The 22395-nt window shown below is 41.8% G+C and overlaps 1 protein-coding gene and 1 pseudogene across 8 annotated transcripts in view; both read left to right on the top strand.

The window, feature by feature from the left end:
- LOC126267225 (diacylglycerol kinase theta) overlaps positions 1-22395 on the top strand; it is a 662574-nt gene that overhangs the window by 221412 nt on the left and 418767 nt on the right. The gene's annotated exons all lie outside the window — the stretch shown is intronic.
- LOC126287581 (5S ribosomal RNA) lies at positions 9223-9340 on the top strand (annotated as a pseudogene).

Genomic DNA, 22395 nt, shown 5'->3' with positions numbered 1-22395 from the left:
TTTGCCTCTATGCACTTACAAAGTTTCGGAACGTATTTCCACAAGGTGTGAAACGTAAACCTGTCCGACTACTCATTCTACCGAACCCGCACTTTTGCGATTTAATTCAGCACGGTATGAGTGCCGAGACCACTATATGGTTAGAATTACATCTGCAACGTCTGTCTGTTTGACCATGTTAATGCTTCATACACCCAGTGAGGTTGGTTGCTGCATTACACGTCACGTGACTAGCACATGCTATGTCTATTTCATCGGCTACTCTGCGCGCGTACATCCCAGTACCTCGCATGAGAGATTAATTATCTGGCATCTCATTATAATGGAGACATAAGGTCTCATTTATCCAGTATCCTAGCCGTACCATCCATAAAGTAAACTCTTGCCCTGTTGCTGGGCTCCGTCTCTGGTACAAGTTACTCAGCTGCTTCCGAGCTGCGCACAATTCAGTGCTCTGCTACGTTTAAGAACCTGTAGCACTTCCTTTTGTCACCCTCATACGTTTTTGTTAAAAGTTAACGTATATGCCCAGTTTCCCCTAAAGCGAACGCTCTCATATTCTCCCACTTACGCTTTATTCTCTTCTTTGGCATTTCATTCCTCAGTGAGGTCACTTTCTTTTCCCCTGTCTTCAGTAATTGTGTTTTATCACGTTTCTCTTGCTCCCCTTCTTCTACCCCTTCTCCTGTGTCCTTAGCTGCTAGCGCTCATGATTTTAATCTAGAAGGCTGTGAAGTTTACTCATTGGTTTTATAGATCATCTGTGCCTATGTTCCGTATCTTCTTGTCCCTAAATTCACTCATATGGGAACAATTCCCTGAAACCATATTTTCATTTGCTACAGTTGTCAGAATTGCAACTTGTGATGCAGTTCTTGTAGGGAGGATGAAAGTATTACGGGAAACGGGTTCTAAGATAGGAAATTAACACTCAAGACAGCTTGAGAAAAACTTATTTACAGCGCTTCTCTGCAGCTGAAAAATCAAATGAATACCTGGCAACAGAAAGAAGGCAGAAAGCAAGAAACCAGAATAGAAGCTTTGAAAGGATACAGGACCTTGAGTACAAATCTGGAGCCTTCTGGAGATATGACATGAGAAAAAAAGTTAGGTTGACCTTTAAATTGCTTTTCCTGAAAATTATGCTTTTCAAAGTTTATGTACCTTTTCCTCAGAATATATAAAGGCTAGAATTGAGACAGTCTGTACACGCATTTCCATAAACCAAATAAATATTGTCTCGAGAGTAAATTTTGAAATTTTGAGTGTAAGATGAGATATGGACAAAGTACTCGGAATTTTGAATGAATTTTATATTATACTTACGGAGTTACAGTTAAAAATTATTAAAATTCTCGTATTCGATATATTAAAAAAAAGTATGAGACAATCGTACTATATGCAAAGACATTAAACAGAGAAAATTTTATAGAAATCTCTTGAACAGTTTCTGAGAAGAAGGTAGGTATATTATTTTTTGAAAATAAAAATTTCACCTTCCACAAAAAGCTAAATGTATATACTCCAAGGAAAGTACCAGTAAAGACATGGTAAGATTCATTAGACGAATGCTATGAAAACGTACACTATTGCATATTCCTGGCCCCTGTGGCTGAGTGGTTCTAGGCGCTTCAGTCTGGAACCGCGCGACCGCTACGGTCAAAGGTTCAAATCCTGCCTCGGACGTGGATGTGTGTGCTGTCTTTAGGTTAGGTTGAAGTAGTTCTAAGTTCTAGGGGACTGATGACCTCAGATGTTGAGTCCCATAATGCTCAGAGACATTTGAACCAGTAAATTTGTTAATTTCATGTAAAGCATGGTACAAAATTTCATTGGCTTATCTTCAAAACTGTCATTTGGTGCATCTTTTAAATAGTTTGTGGTTTCCATGAATTCCCGCCCTTAATTTTCCGATGGTCACTTGTTGATAGCTGGTCAATATGGCGGTAACTGACGATCCGCCATTTCTTTGGCGTCTGTTACTGGTCGGCAACCGTGGTAACTGACCGGTGACTGACCGAGTGAAGTGTGCGTCCACTTTTATCCGCGATCGGAGATCGAATCGGCTCCATTTGTCAGATGTGCGGAATAGTGCCTGGTTCCATCACTCTTTGTGGCGTCAGATACAACTATCGGCGGATATATCTTGTGACGGAAGCATAATGAGGTTCCTGTTATGCGCGCCATCTTTGTGGCGACTGATCGGAAATACGTGGTGCCTGTTGAGTAGCGTTTTACAACTGGATACTGTTAACTGATGGGGCACATAGTACCCACGAAGGCAGGTTGTATAACAAGACTTTTACACTAATAAGCAGCTAAAACAGAGATTTGCCACACTGAAGGTTGGAATAGATCGAAGTTGCATACTTGACATCAGACCTCTGCAATGGCCGCACAAATTATGGCCACCCATAAATTGTCCGAAGCCTTAGATTTCAGGTGGTCGGATAGACGATACGTGCAAGGTAGTATTGGTCTCCGAAATAAAGACGGCAGCAAGCTATCCACGGGACCCGGTGTCAAGCATTTGTCAGAGTACTAACTCGGTTAAACTGTCTCCGCTATGATCGAAAATGTTACATGAAATGACGTGTGGTGTTATAAGCTGGAAGACGCCGTTTGGAGTTGTTAGCTCGACGGGTAGAGGGCTTTCTATTCGACGCCACTTCGGCGACTTCCACATCGATCAAGATAAGGTGAAAAGATTAGCACGACACAAACACCCAGTCCTCGAGTGAAGAAACTCTCCATCCCGGCCGGCAATCAAACCCGGGACCCTTCGATCTAGAGACAGCGAAGCTGACCACTACAACACGAGCTGCAGACTGAAGATGTGTGAAAAAAAAATGAATGAAGGTTTGATCATTTAACACCCATCATGTGTTGAAAATCTCCACAACAGTTGATAAATATCGTACTGCTGCGCCATCGTGTGGCACTTTCCATTGCTGTCACTGTACTACCAAACCACCAATTTAATAAGTAAAACCATTCTCATTTCTTCTTCAGTCTTGGTTACACATTTTTTAATATGCAGCATGTTTCGATCACTCTTCAGGTAAATGTAGTTGCATCAGCTATCCGCTGTGTCTCACATAACATTACTACAATGATAGGTTTCTGGCGTAAGTACACGGATTAGAAAATGATCCACAGTGGCAGAAACATGCCATATATTTAAAAAGTGCAACTGAAACTGAAGAATAAATTAGAATTGTTTTAAATATCAGTGCAGTTACTGTTCTCTCGCGACGAATATGTCGGCTATAGTGAATTTAATAAGTCGTGGTTGCAAAATACTTACACAAATTATTTACAGAAGACTGAAAAGACTGATAGAAGGTGACATCAGGAATTATCAGTTGTGGTTTCGGAGTAATGCAGGAACACACTAGACAATACTCAACCTACAAGTTATCTAAGAAGATAGACTGCAGAAAGCAAAGCCTATGTTTATACGACTTATAGATTTAGAGAAATTTTTAAAAATGTTGACTGGAAAACACTCTTCACAATTCTTCAGGCACTGGGACAAAAACAGGGAGACACAGGTTACTCGTACCTACAGCTAATACAGAAATCAGGCTGCAGCTGTAAGAAGAACAGGGAAAAAAAGGGACCAATAATTATGAGGGCGAGACAGAGCTGTAGCCTATCGCTTCTGATATTCAATGTGTAAATAGAGCAGTCAGTAAAGGAAGACAAAGAAAAATACGGAAAGTTAATTTAAATTCAGAGATGAGAAATAAAAACTTTTTGGTTTGCCGATGACGTCGTAATTTGGTCATACACGGCAAAGGACTCAAAGTATCAATTAGACGGAATGGACAATGTCTTGGAAGGAGCTTATATTACGAACATCAACAAAAGGAAATCTATAGTAATAGAATGTAGTCGAATTACATCAGCCAATATTGGGGACCTAGATTAGGAAATGAGATACTAGAATTAGTAAATGTCTTTCGGTATTTGGGTAGTGAAATAACTGACGAAGGACGAAGAATGGAGGCTGTAAATACTAGAACGGCAATAACAAAAATGTTTCTGAAATAATAAAGTTTAACATACATTTAATTGTTAGGAATTATTATCTGTAGAGTGTGGTCATGCGCGTAAATTAAACCTGCACGTTAATTCGTTCAGACAAGAATTGTGCAGACGCTTTTAAACCTGTTGCTATGGAAGAATGCTGAACTTTAGATGCATTAGATGGGTGACACGAATAACCAATAAAGAGCTATTAAATGTAATCGGAGAGAACAGAGATTTACTGAGCTTAAGTAAGTGATCGATTAATAGGGGGTTTTCGGGGACATCAAGGAATTGTCAGGTTGGTAATGGAGGAAAGTATGGCGTGTAAAAAATGTTTTAGCCAGACCAAGGCGTGATTATAGTAAGCAGGTTCAAACGGATGTCGGTTGCAGTCGCTATTCAGCGATGAAGAAGTTTGTACAGGAAAGACTAGCATGGGAAGCTGCATCAAACCAGTTTTCGAATTGGAGACCAAAATTGAAGAATCAATTTTATTTAGAATCGGACAGGTTTCCAGTCAGATCCAGAGGTCTTGTCGCTATTGCTTGGAGCGATTGGGGAGGCGCCGTAATAAAGACACTGGACTTCCGTTCTGGAGAAATGTGGTTCAAATTAGATTCACGTTTTTCGTACGTTCTTCTATATCGCTTAAATCAAACGGTAGAACGATTTTTTAAAATTATACACCCGGTTTCCTTTCCCATGTCTCCAATCCGGTCTTGATCCATCTTTATTGGCATGGTTTTTCTTTCTTTTCCTTCCACTGAGCGATATCTGTTGATTTGGATTTCCGTGAGTACGTGTCTCAACACTTACCAATTAAACAGTCGTGAGAAGTAGTACACGATGAACAGTTGCAAGTACTGTAGTGGAACGCTTCAAATCATACAAAATCAACCACCTTCATTTACCAAAAGGTAAACTCCTGAAACTAAGGAAAGTAGCTCGATTCCTAAGTCATTTGTGCCGAAAGCGTTTGGATTCTAGTAGGATTCTGGTAACTGAAGATACACATTTGGTTCCGAGTCTCCGATTATGTCCCTGGTGTAACTTGAGCTACCACCTAAAAATAAGTTTATTACAAAATGTTCTGAACTGTTTGTAGTAACTGATTACTGATCCGCTTTTTGGTGACTTACCATACGGCTACAAAAGAACAAAATAAGCGTCCATCCTCTCGTGTGTTTGAGAAGACACCAATGAAGAATAATGTTTTAATGTGTGCATATTAATTTCTTTAAAAAGTACCTGTCGATGAATGTAACTGATAATCGGATAACCTGTATTTCACAGTTAAACTGCAAAGGCGATACTTAATTGCATAGTAAACTATCCGCGCAACTATCATATGTTCATTTGAAACTTACAGTTAATACTGCTAATATCAAAGCTGTTACTAGAGATTTTCAGATTATAACAAATTCAACAGTTCTAGCATCCCATAGATACACGCATTGCCCACTTCCTTGTAACTGCCCAGACAGGTACCTGTGCAGCTCGGATAACACAAGCGCTCGGCAGTGTCCACAATAGACTTCCCTGGTGTAAGCCAATTATGACTTCCTTAAAGGAGGGCGATGAGTGTGAGGAACACCGAATGGGAACTACCCACAGCTAAGACTGGCCCTGCACTTGGCATTGCCCGCCTCATAACCCACGTCCACATACTTGATACCTAAGTCTGTATTCAGCAAACCCGCTGTGAAGAGCATCAGAGGCTATTTCCCATCATACCATTTAAGAGCGCTTCTTCCAATTCCATTCACGTACAGAGAGTGGGAAGTGTAACGGCTTAAATACCTCTGCTCACGCTGTAATTAGTCTAAATATTATCATTGCGGTCCCTACGGTACCTTAATGCAGTTTTTTTGAAATTTCACGAGTAAGCTTTCAGGAGGTAGCTGGCGTCTATCTTCGAGCATTTGGTCAAACAAACCTGTGACCATTCATGTGCCCTTCTTTGTATACGTTCAATATCCCTATTTGGTATGGGCTCACCACAATTAAGCAATGTTGTAAGACAGGTTTTGTAAGCAGTTTCCTTTGCAGACTCTTCATTTTCCGTGGTGACAGAAATGGTGGTGCCGCGTTATTAACCAGATAAAAACTGACAACTCAAAATTAAGAGACGGGCCCCAGTAAACATTTACAGTTCAGTACACATTTTATACTGGCCTCAAAACACGACCACTAAAAAAAAACACAGAACAGAATGAGTTTTACAGAAATCTATCAAATTTAATTCTCACACTAGCCAGTTATCAATACCGCTGCTAAAAGAAGCCTGTAAACCTCGGATCTATGGCGCTATTTACATTTTCCTTTTAAGTCGAGTCCGCAACACGAGTTAGGACATCATATCCTGATAGATCGTTCCAAAAAAAGTCAATCTCGAGAAGTAATTACCAGAGGCTTCAAGATACACAGTAGAGTCAAAATAAGACCACCCGAAACTTTCAACACTGAAAGCACTAGCAATAAGGACGTCTACCAGTTAACACAGACAGGCTTAGGAAAAAAAACACAATTGCATTTTAAATGGCCACCTAATTTAAAATGGAACGCATGACTACTAGATGGTAATGAACCAGAAAATATTTACACAAATAAAGAACCCAGTCACCTTTAAATTTGTCTACAGAAAAGCTTGGAAGACGTCCGTAACCGAGTGCCCGACAAGTCCCTAGCGAGCCAAAAATACAATACACTTGGGACTCCATTTCATGAAAACCAAAGTGAGCCGACGCCGACCCTAGGTAAATTGCCGGCGGCAAATCTAGTTGGTAAGTGCGCCTCCTCCCCAAGTAGAGGCACGTTCAACCTACGGGCTGCCAGCGTGGTGTGATACGATCTCTTCTTCGTGATGGCTCGACAGGGAAGAGCACAGTCGGAAAACGGCACCGCCGAAGCCTGCCGTGGAGCACCCACTCAACAGTTGCGGTCAACGAAAATACTCTGGCGGCGCGAGCAGTACACGTCACAGCGGTTCGACGGGTGTTCGACGACGTCACAGAACTGAAGCGTCACAGTCCCGTCAATAAACAAAAATCTGCCAGCCGCTTTACATACAACTGAACCTAAGCGATCATTTCGTTTCGTACACTCTCAAATTGATGCACCACTTGAATGTTTTCTGAAATGCATAATTTTAAATTTTTGAACATTAAAAGAAAGTTACCAATTGTTGCATTTAAAAAATCTAGTGAGATCTAAAAATATTGTGGTACTGAGTATTGTGAATGTCCGTTGAGAACTCACACATTATCGTGTGTAGCCACAGTTGCGATATCCTGAGGAAGTCGTACCAAGACTTACAGCCGCAGTAGGGACGAAAGTGAGAGATGCAAGGTAAAGCGATGATGAGAGCCCGAAGTATCTCGCAATGACACCATAGCATTAAAAAAAATTCAGTCTTCTGACCGAATCCAATTCATTACCTTGAACTTCTGGCAACTTGGTCCATCGCCGTCGACAGTAGCAATTGAATGTAGAGGATGGCAATACAGTTGGTCTTTTATAACAAATAGCTGGTACATGATCGAGCTGCCTCTTCGTGAGATATTGCGTCTGCTATCTGCTCTGGAGTGATTTTGGTAGTGTCACCGCTCGCTTTCAAAACTAAACATCTCTGCGTATTTCTCTGCAGACCTTCACCGTCGCGTGCATGTTTCAAAGCAACACCGAACTAGCTGCTGTTTCTTTACGGCTTTTGTTGCTCATTTTGGTCTGCACTGGGCCTCAGTTCCAGCAGGTCAATGCTTTGTAAGGTGGCTCATTTTGCATCAAACAAAATATTACGATTTTTTGAGAGGTTCAGGGTGCCTTGAATGTGTAACATTACTTTTAAGTCGCTACTTAGGCGACTTGTACAGACATACCAGAAACGATATGTGTTTCAGGTTCCACGTTATACTGTAGGTCCCAATTGCCCTGTGTATTGCTATGGTAGGGCGGGAGGGGGACATAGTCGCCGAACTGGCGTCTAGTCGTAAAGACCTGCGCCAGGTCGCTGAGCAGCCCCCTTGAGAGACTCCCAGCCAATCATACCATATGAATATTTCTTTTAAACACAGTAACAACTATAACAGCGAAGACTGACACAAATAATAGAAGCAAGGTGATTATAGCAAACGGTGGTCTGCAAAGGAGCAGTTTGCGAGATAACTGAGGGTATATGGTTACGAGGCGCCACTCACGTCAGTATGATACTAGTGACCTGCCTCGCCTCGCACGAGCAGCACTAAATATCTTGGGCCAGATCATCTGCGTCGCGTAGCGGTAATAAATTATACACAAAAAGTTCCTTCTGGATCAGTCTATCTATTAGTGAAAAGCATATCAAAATGCCAACACTAGCTCCTGAGATTAGCCTTCACATACAGACAGAAAAATGGTCCGGAGAAACTTACGACGAGTATTTAGTAAGTAATAGAGCAATTTTTCTAGGCCAATTTCGGTTGAAAAAATGCGGAATTTGTTGTGGGACATCGTGGAATCTTCTTGCTTCAGCCCCTATAGTTTTATGAAGTTCCGATAGGTGGCAGCGCTATACGTAACACTCAAAATGGCGTCTGTAACGGATGTGTGTTCCAGGCAGAGCGCTGTCATTTAGTTTCTTTTGGCGGAAAACTAGGGCGTGGCACATACTCGTAGGCGTTTACAGAATGTCTACGGAGACCTGGAAGTGAACAAAAGCACGGTGAGTCGTTGGGTGAGGCTTCTGTCATCATCGCAACAAGGTCGCGCAAACCTGTTCGATCTCCCGCGTGCCGACCGCCTGCACACAGCTGTGACTCTTGCGATGCTGGAACGTGCGGGCACTCCAATTTGAAGTGATCGACTGATCACACTGCAGCACCTACCTGCTCAATTGGACGTCTTTGTTGGTGGTGCTGACATCTCGTCCATCAGTCAGGGTATTCAAAGGTATGTGTACGCTCGCCTCCTCACTGCCTAATAGAAGACCATGAAGAGCAACGAAGGACCATCTGTGCGGTATAGGCCCAATGAAGGATGCACTCCAAGGGAAGCAGTAGTTGATGTTGGGGAATTAATTGATGCAGCAAGATCCAACGTCGACCATTAGAGTGGTACCATGCGGGCACACAGATCTTCCCAGTAAGGTTGCTTAACGATGTCGTATTGAACGGAAGTTACTTTGAAAAATAGGATTTTATAATCAGAAGGGGCAACGGCCTTGCCGCAGTGGATACACCGGTTCCCGTCAGATCACCGAAGTTAAGCGCTGTCGGGCGTGGCCGGCACTTGGATGGGTGACCATCCGGGCTGTCATGAGCTGTTGCCATTTTTCGGGGTGCACTCAGCCTCATGATGCCATACTCGACCGAATAGTAGCGGCTCCGTTCAAAGAAAGCCATCGTAACGACCGGGAGAGCGGTATGCTGACCACACGCCCCTCCTATCCGCATCCTCATCTGAGGATGACACGGCGGTCGAATGGTCCCGATAGGCCACTTGTGGCCTGATGACGGAGTGCTTTATAATCAAAACAGTGGAAAATAGTATAGTTTATTAGAATCCTGAATAAAACTAACCCGCTTTCAGAAAAAAAAGTTCATTACTTATCGAATGCACCTCGTAATATATATATATATATATATATATATATATATATATATATATATATATATATATATATATATATATATATATATATATATAATTAAGTACAAAAGTATTTGGAGTTCAAACTTTTGGATTAAGTCCTCATCTGACTGGGCTCGAATTTCACTCATGGCCGATGGTTGTGAGATGTAGTTCATTCATGATGAGCCACCGGCACATCTTGCTGCTAGTGTTAGACGACGTCTAGCACGGCAATGTGGTTCAAGATGCACAGGTCATGCAGGACCTTTATCTTGATTTTCAGAATCACTTGCCCTCGATCATATGCAGTTTTTTGTCTAGGATCATATTAAAAGTTAAGGCGTAAAATACTGTTGAAGAAGTGGAGCAGCGAATTTTACAGTGCTGTCAAGATTTACTAAATGATCCAGGAGCATTTGATATAATTCGTAACCGGCAGCGGAGAAGGATGCAGAGTTGCGAGGACAATACGTGGAATACCTTCCTTAACGCGGGCCTCAAAATGGCTCTGAGCACTATGCAACTTAACTTCTGAGGTCATCAGTCGCCTAGAACTTATAACTACTTCAACCTAACTAACCTAAGGACATCAAACACATCCATGCCCGAGGCAGGATTCGAACCTGCGACCGTAGCGGTCGCTCGGTTCCACACTGTAGCGCCTAGAGCCGCACGGCCACTCCGGCCGGCACGCTGGCCTCAGTCATGGTAGTTGGGGCTGCCGGACGGCTACTTTTAATATAATGTCCGCCCCGACAGCTGAGTGGTCAACGTGACGGGTTGCCGTCCTACGGCAGGGTTGGGGATTTTCTCCGCTCAGGGACTGGGTGTTGTGTTGTCTTCATCATCATTTCATCCCCATCCGGCGCGCAGGTCGCCAAATGTGGCGTCGAATGTAATAAGACCTGCACCAAGGCGGCCGGACCTGCCCCGTAAGGGGCCTCCCGGCCAATGACGCCAAACGCTCATTTCCATTTTTAACATAATTTCCGACGATCATAGCTTTATAATCATAAATGCAGCAAATACTTGTGATGTGTCATGTGAAACGACGAAACCTGCTTAACTATTCGTAAAAGCACGATTATGCGATAGTAAAATTAACAGACATGCAAACAGTTTTACTGAGTCATGTTTTTATTCCAAATAAAAAATTTTAGACGCCTTCCTTACACATAATTTGCCGGAGAGGGCTATGTTCTGAAATACTCAGGCATTCAAACTGTGACATGAAGATTTGGACCCCAACAGGGACTTTCTTTTCAGCATGTTTTTCCCTTCTGCTTCTTACTGACAGACGAAAGTAGAGTGTACACAACACAGAACAGCAATACACAAGGCGCTGTATTAGACTACAGATAGGTCAGAATTCGAACATTATGTGGTAGCACAACGCACAGTCCCTTCCTTGTGCTGCCTATATGTTTACCGAAGAGGGAAGGAAACGAAGTTTTACGCACTGCGTGGAGAAGACTCAGGCGCCGTCCGTCTAACTGCTGTTGCCCGAGTCCTACTCGCGTTCAGGCGCGAAAGTGTTAAAAGGAAGCATGTTACGTGTAAAAATAATATTTCATTCCTTCCACGGTCTGCCATGGGGGAAACTGAAGTCCAAGTGGATGGAAACTTAATCGAACAGCTTATATTTAAAATATATACTGATGGAAAAAATCGCAAAACAAAAAATTATTAATGTAGAATAATAAAATTTCGAGAATTTGTCTAGGTAACACATTTAAGTGATTAACATTGCAAGATCACAGTGCGAAATAAGTTATTGCAAATGTGCAATACTAGTATATTAATAACTGATGTAATCCTCAGAAGTCTGAATGCAGCATGCAGATGTCCATGCATTGTGTTGTACAGGTGCCGGATGTCAGTTTCTGCGATGGAGTTCCATGCCTGTTGCACTTACTCGTTCAATACAGGGGCGGTTAATGCTGTTTGTGGATGACGCTGGAGTTCTCGTCCGATAATGTCCCGTATGTACTCAACTGGAGACAACAACTCCATCGAGAGGTTGTAACAATGGAAAATGGTCCTGAAATGCAGGAGGATCTGCAACGAATTGATCCATGGTGCAGGGAATGGCAATTGAATCTCAGTGAAGAGAAGTGTAATGTGCTGCGAATACATAGAAAGAAAGATCCTTTATCATTTAGCTACAATATAGCAGGTCAGAAACTGGAAGCAATTAATTCCATAAATTATCCAGGAGTAGGCATTATCAGTGATTTAAAATGGAATGATCATATAAAGCTGATCGTCGGTAAAGCAGATGCCAGATTGAGATTCATTGTAAGAATCCTAAGGAAATGCAATCCGAAAACAAAGGAGGTATGTTACAGTACACTTGTTCGCCCACTGCTTGAATATTGCTCATCAGTGTGGGATCCTTACTCAATAGGGTTGATAGAAGAGATAGAGAAGATCCAACGGAGAGCAGTGCGCTTCGTTACTGGATGACTTAGTAACCGCGAAAGCGTTACGGAGATGATAGATAAACTCCAGTGGAAGACTCTGCAGGAGAGACGCTCAGTAGCTCGGTACGGGCTTTTGTTTAAGTTTCGAGAACATACCTCCACCGAGGAGTCAAGCAGTATATTGCTCCCTCCTACGTATATCTCGCGAAGAGACCATGAGCATAAAATCAGATAGATTAGAGCCCACACAGAGGCATACCGTCAATCTTTCTTTCCACGAAAAATACGAGACTGGAATAGAAGGGAGAAACGATAGAGGTACTCAAAGTACCCTCCGCCACACACCGTCAGTTGGCTTGCGGAGTATGGATGTAGATGTATCTGTATATCTTGCGATCGAGCAGGCCAAGGCAACATGTCGACACTCTGCGGAACATGTTGGGATACAGTAGCGGTATGTGGGCGAGGATAACGCTTATCTGTTATTCTGTTGGGAAATATCCCCTGGAATGCTGTTGATGAATCGCGGCACAACAGGTCGATTCACTAGATTGACGTTCATATTTGCAGTCAGGGTGCGTAGGATAACCTCGAGAGTGCTTCTACTGTCATAAGTAATCGTACCCCAGACTCCAGGCGTAGGTGCTGTGTGTCTAGCATGCAGACAGGTTGGTTGCAAGCCGTCAACTGGGCTCTTCGTAACCCACAACCATAATGAGCTCTCGTCTGACATCACTGAAGTTGCAAATGGCGGTGATTTGGGGTTAGTGGAATGGACGCTTCTGAGCGTTTGGCTCGGAGATGTCCTTGAAGTAAGTGATTTGTAACAGTTCTTTGTGTCACTGTGGTGCCGGGTGCTGCTCAGGTTGCTGCTGCAGATGCAGTATGTTGCGCCAGAGCCATACGCCGAGCACTTTGGTCTTCTCTCTCGTAGCGCCACGTGGCTATCTGGAGACTGGTCTTCTTGCGACCGTACAGTCCCGTACCACCACCGCCAGCAATCATGTACAGTGGCTACTTTCCTGCCAAACCCTCCTGCAGTATCGCAGAAGGAACAACCAGTTACTCGTAACCCTATTACACGCCCTCGTTCAAACTCAGTGAGGTGATTATAATGGCGTCTTTGTCGCCTTAAAGGCGTTCTTGACCACCATCAACTTACCACGTCCAATCTGAAATGTAACTACCGCATAAACCGTTACAGCGTGTATTTAACGCAAACCTAATTCGCATCCTTAAAGTGGCGCTAATAAAGTCACTCTTATGCAACGGTCGTAAAATCTGAACAGATATCATCATTCAGGTGTAGAAACACGCCTACCAACTTTCTCCTTCATGTCGCACAACTGCTTCTTGGTGTACCAATTTTTTCCCCGTCAGTGTATTTCTACTAACTAGGACAATATTTCCCAATGAAGTCTGTCCTTTTACGACCCATGTTTATCGGAACATTTTTGTTTCTATTATCGTGTACTGTCATATACGTCGGTCTTAGATGTTACTTATGATGGACTGCGTAATGGCCCATCTACACCCACAGTTCCAGAACGTTATACATAACATCAACGGCACACTACATATATCGAGATTTGGGCAAATAAAAATAGCTATTGCGGAAGACCGTCTCACACACAGGCATAAAAAATAATTTTTACTTGGTCACTAGCTCCAATCTTAGTGGTACATTGTAGCGAGCACTTACAGAGAGACATGCAGAGCTTGTTTGCCGAAATATTCAATTCACATGGTTTAAATGTTCGTATTATAAATTCAAACTCGTTTTATTGGTTGAAATATATTTATTCATATTCCAAATGAGTTTCGCATTTTATATTAAAAGCGTCTTCAGGTGATTTTGTATAGAATAGTATAGTTTTTTACATGTGATACAGTCCGAAACAGTTCACGTAACAACTTTAACATGAATAAAATTTTACTAGCAGTTATTAGTTTGCTTTGCCAAAATCTGTGTTTGGTTTCATCTGATCACATCTTAGAGGTCGCACTTCCACTAAATTTACCAAAAATTGGTACGTATTTACACCGATACGCTTTTATCTTGTAGTTTTCATACTTCGTTTTCCGTCTTAATAACATCTGTTCATTGTATTAACACATTGGGAGAGTGGGGTTGTGACTATTGGGAAAAGAGGTTGAAGAATGTGGAAGTGGATCGAAGAGCTGTCAGGGAGAGACTAAACGCTGAGATTCTTCATTTGTGTGGCCATAGTGTCCGTAGTTGCATTATAATTCTTGAGGATTTTTTGTTCTGTCGTTGCAACTACAAAAATGCGTGATTTTTTCATCAGACGCCTTTCGCTTTACTGAGGTAAAGCTTCACCAGTGGTTGGTCTGTAATTAAGTTATTTACGTTCTGATTTGCTTTTTAGATCGAAAAAGAATTCGTTAAAAATAGGTTGATTTGTTTCCAGAGCCGGCCGCGATGGTCTAGCGGTTCTAGGCGCGCAGTCCGGAACCGCGCGACTGCTACGGTCGCAGGTTCGAATCCTGCCTCGGGCATGGATGTGTGTGATGTCCTTAGGTTAGTTAGATTTAAGTAGTTCTAAGTTCTAGGGGACTGATGACCACAGTAGTTAAGTCCCATAGTGCTCAGAGCCATTTTAACCATTTTTTTGTTTCCAGATTGGAAGGTAGGAGACGAGATACTGGCAGAAGTAAAGGTGTGAGGACGAGGCGTGAGTCGTGCTCGGGTAGCTCAGATGGTAGAGCACTGGCCCGCAAAAGGCAAAGGTCCCGAGTTCGAGTCTCGGTGCGACACACAGTTTTAATCTGCCAGGAAGTTTCAGGTTGATTTGTACTTACGGTGATTTTTCGGCTGATTTCTTGCTTACGTCTTTGAAAAACAACGATGTGATAGCAGACGGCATTTCCTGATGTAAGCGAGAAATCAGCCGAAAAATCGCCGTAAGTGCTAATCAACCTATTCTTAACGAACTGTTTTTAGATCTAAAAAACAAATCAAAATGTAAATAACTTACAGACCACTGATGATGCTTTACCTCAATAAAGCGAAACTCTTCTGTTGAAAAAAATCACCAATTTTTGTAGCTGTAAAGACAGAACAAAAATACCCTCAAGAATAAACGCTGGGAGTGTAGGTCCTGAGACGATCAGATTATTGGTTATTTGAAGGGCTTCACGGAGAAACGAGGAGGAAGGGTTAATGTGGTGTTATTCTGATGATGATCTATTGTAATGTTGCTCTGCTATTTTCTCTATTACTGTAAATAGTGAGGTGTTCCTCATTTAAATGTACTTCCTGCGGACATTGGCACGCCGACAATGTTGAAACAATGTCATATGTATCTTACAAAACGCACAATCAATGCGATAAACTGTAGGACAGGGAGTGACAGAACGTTGGACTGTGATGGCAACAAGTGCGGCGAGGAGCGCCTATGCGGGCAGAGACGATCACACCGAGCCCCGCCCAGCAGCGGCCGCGCATCGATCGACGAGCAGGCAGGCTGGCGGGCGGCTGCTGTGCTGTGCTGTGCGGGCTGCGGGCTGCCCAGGCGCCTCGCCGCGCCGCTCTTCAGTCTTACACTAATGCTTCTGCCGGGGGAAGCAGTCTTTACTTTCGTAGAAGAACGCTACTAGTGCCTCCCGACTAGCGGCGCAGTACATCGTGCAGTAATTTACGTAGATTCTGTTGTTGTACGTTTCACGTGCTGGCTGTCTACGAAGCACCCCTTCATGGCTACTCTGCGATTCGCACTTAAATGTTTGGCAGAGGGTGTATAGAACCACTTCCAGACTATTTCTCGACTATCCCACTCTCCAATAGCACTTCGGAGAAATGAACCCCCAAATCTTTCCATGTCAGCTCCTGGTTTCTCTTTTTTTCGCTCGATGGACATTTCCTCCTATGTAAATAGGAGTCAAGAAAGTACTTTCACATGTGGTGGAAAAGCTGGTATTTGAAATTTCGTGAAAAGATCTCACTGCAACGAAAAAGTCTTTGTTTCAATAATTGTCACCGCAACTCATACCCTTGATCCTCTCACCCCTGTTTCGCGATAAGGCGAAACGAGCTTTCCTCCTTTGGACTTTTTCGAATTCCATACCATGCAGTAACAAGAAGCAGACGTACAAGCGTAGAGGAGGCAGTCTCTCTGTTAGAGAGCGTTGCATCTTCTCAACGTTCTGCCAAAAAACGCAGTTTTTCGTTCACCTCACCACAACATTTCATATGTGATGGCTCTAATTTAAGACGTTAGTAACGGTAATACTTAGCTATTTTTGTCGAATCAACAACCTTTAAATTTCGATGATTTATCGTGTAACCGAAACTTAACTTTCAACTAACACTTTTCGCACTATACAGATATCTTGTTTATATCATTTTTAGTTCGTATTGAAATTTGATGACTGTAAACGACAGCATCATCTGCAAACGATTCAAGAATCAAGTTTACACATACTAAGAATAGCAGAAGGCCTATAATACTTCCTGGTGAACACAGAGACATTCTGATGTTCCTAAGTCGCTTAAGACAAATGCGGGAATGGTTCCTCTAAAAGGAATCCAAGCTTGTGTTTCGTCTCCGATGATTGCGGGAGGCTATACACTAATTTTCATTTCGTCCTTTTTCTCCATAACAACCCCAGATATCAGTTTTGTTTTACTCGTCGACTTTTCGTCAATTACTACGAACTGTGTCCTTTCTGACGGCAATGCAATGATACAACTGGGACGATACACCATAGGTATACAATTAATTATACGCCGCTTGTGAGGAACTGTGCCAAAAGTCTTCTGGAAATATTGAAATATGGAATCAACTTGCATCTCCTGTCGACAGCACTCATTACTTCGTGTGAATTAAGAGCCAGTCGTATTTTTCGAATACTTGCTGGTTCTATGTCAATAGATCGTTTGTTTCGAGGTATCTAATAATTTCGAAAACAACGTGTGTTCCAAAATACTACTACAAATCGATGTCAGTAATATGGGTCTGTAGTTTATCGGATTACTTCTATTTCGTTGTCGTGTGCAACTTTCCATTATTTTGTTACGGATCATTCGTCGAGCGAATGGTTTGCAAAAAATGAGCCATTCAGTCAGCGTATTCCGAAAGGAACCTAAGAGGTATACAATCTGGACCAGAAGACTTGCTGTTATTAAATGATTTGCTTCAGTACGCTGGGGGTATACAGTTCTAAATTACTCAAGTTGTCAGCTGTTGTTGATTATATTTCTGGAATATTTGTTGCGTCTTGTTTTGTGGAGGAATTTCAAAAACAGTATTTATTTTTTATTTTTATTATTTTCTGTATTCTGTATAGTAGTAAGGCGTAAAAAATAAACACTCCCAGGCTTACTTGCGCACTGTTATCCACTTGTTCAAAAGAAGCGCTGCGGAGGAGTCAATATAAGCTGTATATACTACTTCTGACGTAATTGGGCAGAGAGATCAGCAGCTGACATCCGCCTAGTCCCTGCTGCTCATCTCCTGCGGAAGAAGAAACCGCCATAACGAGGGTACCTGATACGTTTTGTTGGCAAACATTGCTTGACAGCAGATTCTCCAGGCATTTGAAATTCGAATGAATTTGTAGAAATGTTTTATGCGCACTGTGTCCTGTAACTCTCACGAAACTCATGAACCCTTTTGATACTTAAACTTAGACATCGGCTGCATGGATATTTTTTTCTTCTTTTGTAGTTTTATTTTGCCTGGCCGATTTGGTGTCACAAGACCATCGTCATATGATTGTTTGATATTCATTCGCATGGCTAGATTTGCTGTACGAGTGCTTAAGGTATTTCAAATCCCTATTTGCTACTACGAAAATACATATTTATTCCACAACTCGCTTTTCGTTCCATTCATGTAAAACATTGTCAGTGGTTTGAAGTCAAACATATTTACAATTTTGATTTTGGCTCTAGAGCTTAAAGCAGTAAACTTTACGTTAGATAAATCTACGAAGTTTGATTTTGCTTTTCCTTATAGATCTGACAATTAAGTAAAAATCAAACTTCACTATCTTATATAATAAATTGTTTTTATATCTAAAACAAAACCAAAATTGTAAATGTGATTCCAGACCAATGACAATGTTTTATAGGAAGAAACGTATGTGGTGGCAAATAGTTGTAAACAGTTGCAAAAGTCGGTTGTGGTACATGTGACAAAAATTGTTCTTGTCGTTTGCTGGCGACGAGATTTAGTTCTCAAAACTGATGTTTCTCGAATAAATCTTGTATTTATATCTGATCTTCCGAGTTTTATCAGCGCCGCTGATAATCTCCAGATTAAGGGCCAGTCAAATGAAAAATAGATAGAAGGAAAAAGGTACTTAAACTTTTTATTATTTCAAAAGTTATCGCTATAATTGTTAATACATTTATCCCAGTGTGAGACAAGATGGCTTCATGGAAAAGTGTCTGCGGTTGCTAACGAAACTATTCTACCAGGCATGCACCTCTTCGTCTGAAGCAAATCTACTGCCAGATGTTGACAGGGTTGTTTCGACTACGCTGCAGAAGTTTCGCTGGGAAGCCCCTGCACATCCTCCATACAGTCTAGCTCTCCCCATGCGATTTTCATATTTTTGGAGCCTTGAAGAAAGATATTCGTGGCCGTCTATTTGCTTCGGACGAAGAGGTGCACGCTCTAATACAATCATGGTCCCGTAGGTAATTGACCGTCTTGTCTCACAGGGGATAAATGTATTAACAGTTATGGCGATTACTTTTGAAATAACAAACAGTTTGCTCACTTGTTTTCTATTTGTCTTGTTTTGATTTTACTACTCCTTAAATTTCATTCCCATTTTGTATGGCTATCGCTCGACCATTGTTAGAGTAGCTTTTTTCACTTAAAATACATTATTATTTCTTAGTTTCATTTGTTTCGCTTTCTTTATTTTTTAAGGTGAACGACTTTGCTAGGACTCTCATGCTTGGCTGGATACTAAGGGTAAACCTCTATGAAACCTAATTATGTGTCTCGTCTCGAGGTTGTTCTTAAATGGAACCTGATCTGGCTAGTGTTCTTCTAGGTCCTCTTCGATACGGGTGCTCAAAGCGGCTGTGCAATTCTTCTCTAGCATGGTCGACATCGTCTACTCACTATTTTATAATTGTACATGTGTATTTTACAACATATGCAGTTACGGTTACTCCGATGACTCACCTTGAACCGGTATGGATAAGCAGGGATCATTTTTTTTAATAAAAACTGTTGCATCCGAACGCTGATAATGGTTTTCTTTGGCCACGCTTGAGCGGGAGTCTCGCTTACCACGGAGGATGACTGTACCAAGAGGATCTGAAATGGAGGGAGGGAGAGGGGATGTGGGGGTGAAGTGTGCAAGGGGAGGAACCAAAGCGCAATTCCTTACAAAATAAAACTCAGACTAATGAGAAACTGTTTTTATTAATCAAACATGCCAGTGCTACCAGTTTAGTTAATTGAAAGAGTATAATTTGTATGAGATTTGTAACTATCAGATCGTGAATGCTGACTTACTTGCTTTCTCAGAATGGGTGCGGAACATAGGTTCGAAACTTATCCTATCTAAAGCGCAAGCTACTTTATTCGCCCACAAGAGACTTATTACTCCCCATTATAGAGACTCTCTTCCTCCCTTAAAACTATACAGCACAGAAGTCACCTTGCCTTCTTCTGCAAAGAATCTGGGGATAATTCTGGCTCATCAACTAGACTGGACTGAACACACAACTGCAATCTTTACGGTGTCAGCATCACTTCATTCATTACAGAAAGATAAATATTATTTTCTCTCGAGCTTAAAAAGGAACTCACGGAGTCAGTAATATTCCCCATCCTTGATAATGGTCATTGTGTTCTCTAAGGCCTTTCGTATGAGAGCTCACGTCAGCTCGATCTAGCGAGGAGTGCTTGCGTGCGATACATTTGCGATGTATGCTATTTATACTGTATTATTCCTGTCTATGAACAATTATAAGAGTAAAGATTGTCATATCCTGTGTTTGCTGTATAGTCTTCTCAATCATTGCACTCATTCCTATTTATGTTAACCCTTACAATACTATCTGAATATCACAACAGAAACATTCGTTCTCCACAAAGTAAAATACTTTCTGCACCACTGCACAACACTGCTAAGTTCTCTAATTTTTTTTTTTTTGTATCAGGGACCCCACTTTGGAACAACGTTCCTCAAAATATTAGAGAAATTAAAAACCTCTCAAGCTTCAAAAGACAGCTAACGGCCCACCTTTTATCACAATAGCAGTCTCCTCTTGCAGTTCATCCCTCCCCACTTTTTCCTCTTCTTGTCTGCAGAGTTCTGTATTGAAATTCTCTCTTTCCTAGCAGCCACTGTCTTTTTCATTTCAATCATGCCCTCATTCATTATCCCTTACACTTATTCTAATACCAAACAACACTTCAAAAGTGGTAAACTAGTCAGTATCATTCTTAATGCCTCCATTATTTTATTATTACTACTTCTGTTACTATTATTATTGTTGTTATTAATATTGAAAATTATTACTTTTTGTTAATAACGCGAATTATTAATACTGAGTTTGTTATGTAATAACTAATTAATATCGTGCTCAATTCCTCCAGTATTTTGCATTCATTACTAGTGCTGCTATTATTATTCATCTTGCCAATTATTATTTTTTATTATAATGCAAATTATTATAATTATGACTGTCATTCATTTTCTGTATGTGTTGTTCCCGGTCAGACGTAAAGGAGGGCCTTTAAGAACTAATGGCCAAACCAAATAAACAATAAATAAACAAATAATTTTCTGTCAGGCAGGTAACGTTCAGATAAATGAAATTAACTTCTGGACTCACATTTCCAGTAGTTTTAGACAGTGGTTAGTACTTATGGACTTTAGAAAGTAAGTTACACTAGTCGAACCACACTAAGAAAAAAGTGGTTCAAATGGCTCTGAGTAGAGATGGGTAGTTCGCGAACGAACGGGTGCAAAGGAACGGTTCACCAAGATGAACGACTAAAAATGAACGGTTCCCAAAAGAGAACGACCAGCAGTGAACTAGTTCCCAAGGACGAACGAGTTTGCCCATCTCTAAATCTGAGCTCTATGGGACTTAACATCTGAGGTCATCAGTCCCCTAGAACTTAGAACTACTTAAACCTAACTAACCTAAGGACATCACACACATCCATGCCCGAGGCAGGGTTCGAACCCGCGACTATAGCGGTCACGCGGTTCCAGACTGAAGCGCCTAGAACCGCTCGGCCACAGGGGCCGACCCAACACTAAGACCGCTGTTCAACAGACTGGCGCATTGTCAGGGGAGACTGCAGGAAAGCTGCTAAAGCCTGAATTATAATAATTATTTAGTGTTTATGTCGTACTGTTTGCATGATATTTACATGATTATAATGATTTCTTTTGAAGAATAAGAGTTTACATTTGCAACAAGAAAGTGTGTACATTGGAGATTGGTACTTGGCATGCAGCTAATAAGAGTCTGAATTTAGATAATGAGTCCTTGAAGACACATTTACGCTCTGGTACGAACAACAGCTGCTTCTCAGAGTTGGAGTGAAATGGAACAGCCCCCGGAAGCGTACTTCACAGCCGAAGTACGAGCGCAGCACAATTGATACGGCCGGAAAATGTCTAAACTACACACAGATTCTCCGTGAAATTCTGGCTAGGCTATATATGCACCAAATAAAAGGTCGGAGCAGAATGGTGCCAACAGTTTGACCAAGGCTACACAGACGCGGGTGAAGCCGATCCGCCATGCAGTCCAGATCTTGCACAAGTGATTTCCATGTTTTCGTAAAACTGGAAGAACATCCGAAAGGAAAGAGAGATACCCACGTTGAGGACGTTCACACAGTGGTTCTCGAATGACTGCACGATCGAGGAGCAGATTTCTACTGTCGAAGAACTGAACCAATGGATAAAAAGCTGCGCTCATTGTTTAGAGACTATGCTGAAAAATGTGTCATGTAACTGTGTCATTTTTAAGTGTAGCGCAGAATTCAATAAAAGTTACTTGGCCATCTATAATAATATGTAACTTCCTTTTTATAGTCTACTCCTCCTGATAAAAAAAGAAAAAAAAGGAAATCATGGACTGAAAACACAGCGCTGCTTGAAGCCTGTAGAACCCAGAGCCATCCACTCTCTTCAGTCTGTCTGCTGTGTGGGAAGCCAGGATGAGAGGTCCGCTTACGAGGAGCGTAATTTTTTATGGAGGTAGTAAGGGGGCAGGAGGGATCCGCACAGTTATACGCCCTCGGCATCTCACTGTGTACGCCTTTAAATACCACAACGATGACTGGACAACAAACTGACAGTGATGTGCGACACA

The sequence above is a fragment of the Schistocerca gregaria genome, chromosome 1 (assembly GCF_023897955.1).
Source record: "Schistocerca gregaria isolate iqSchGreg1 chromosome 1, iqSchGreg1.2, whole genome shotgun sequence".
NCBI classification, from domain to species: domain Eukaryota; kingdom Metazoa; phylum Arthropoda; class Insecta; order Orthoptera; family Acrididae; genus Schistocerca; species Schistocerca gregaria.
The sequence above is the reverse complement of the archived record's forward strand: the minus strand, read 5'-3'. Positions and strand labels throughout refer to the sequence as shown.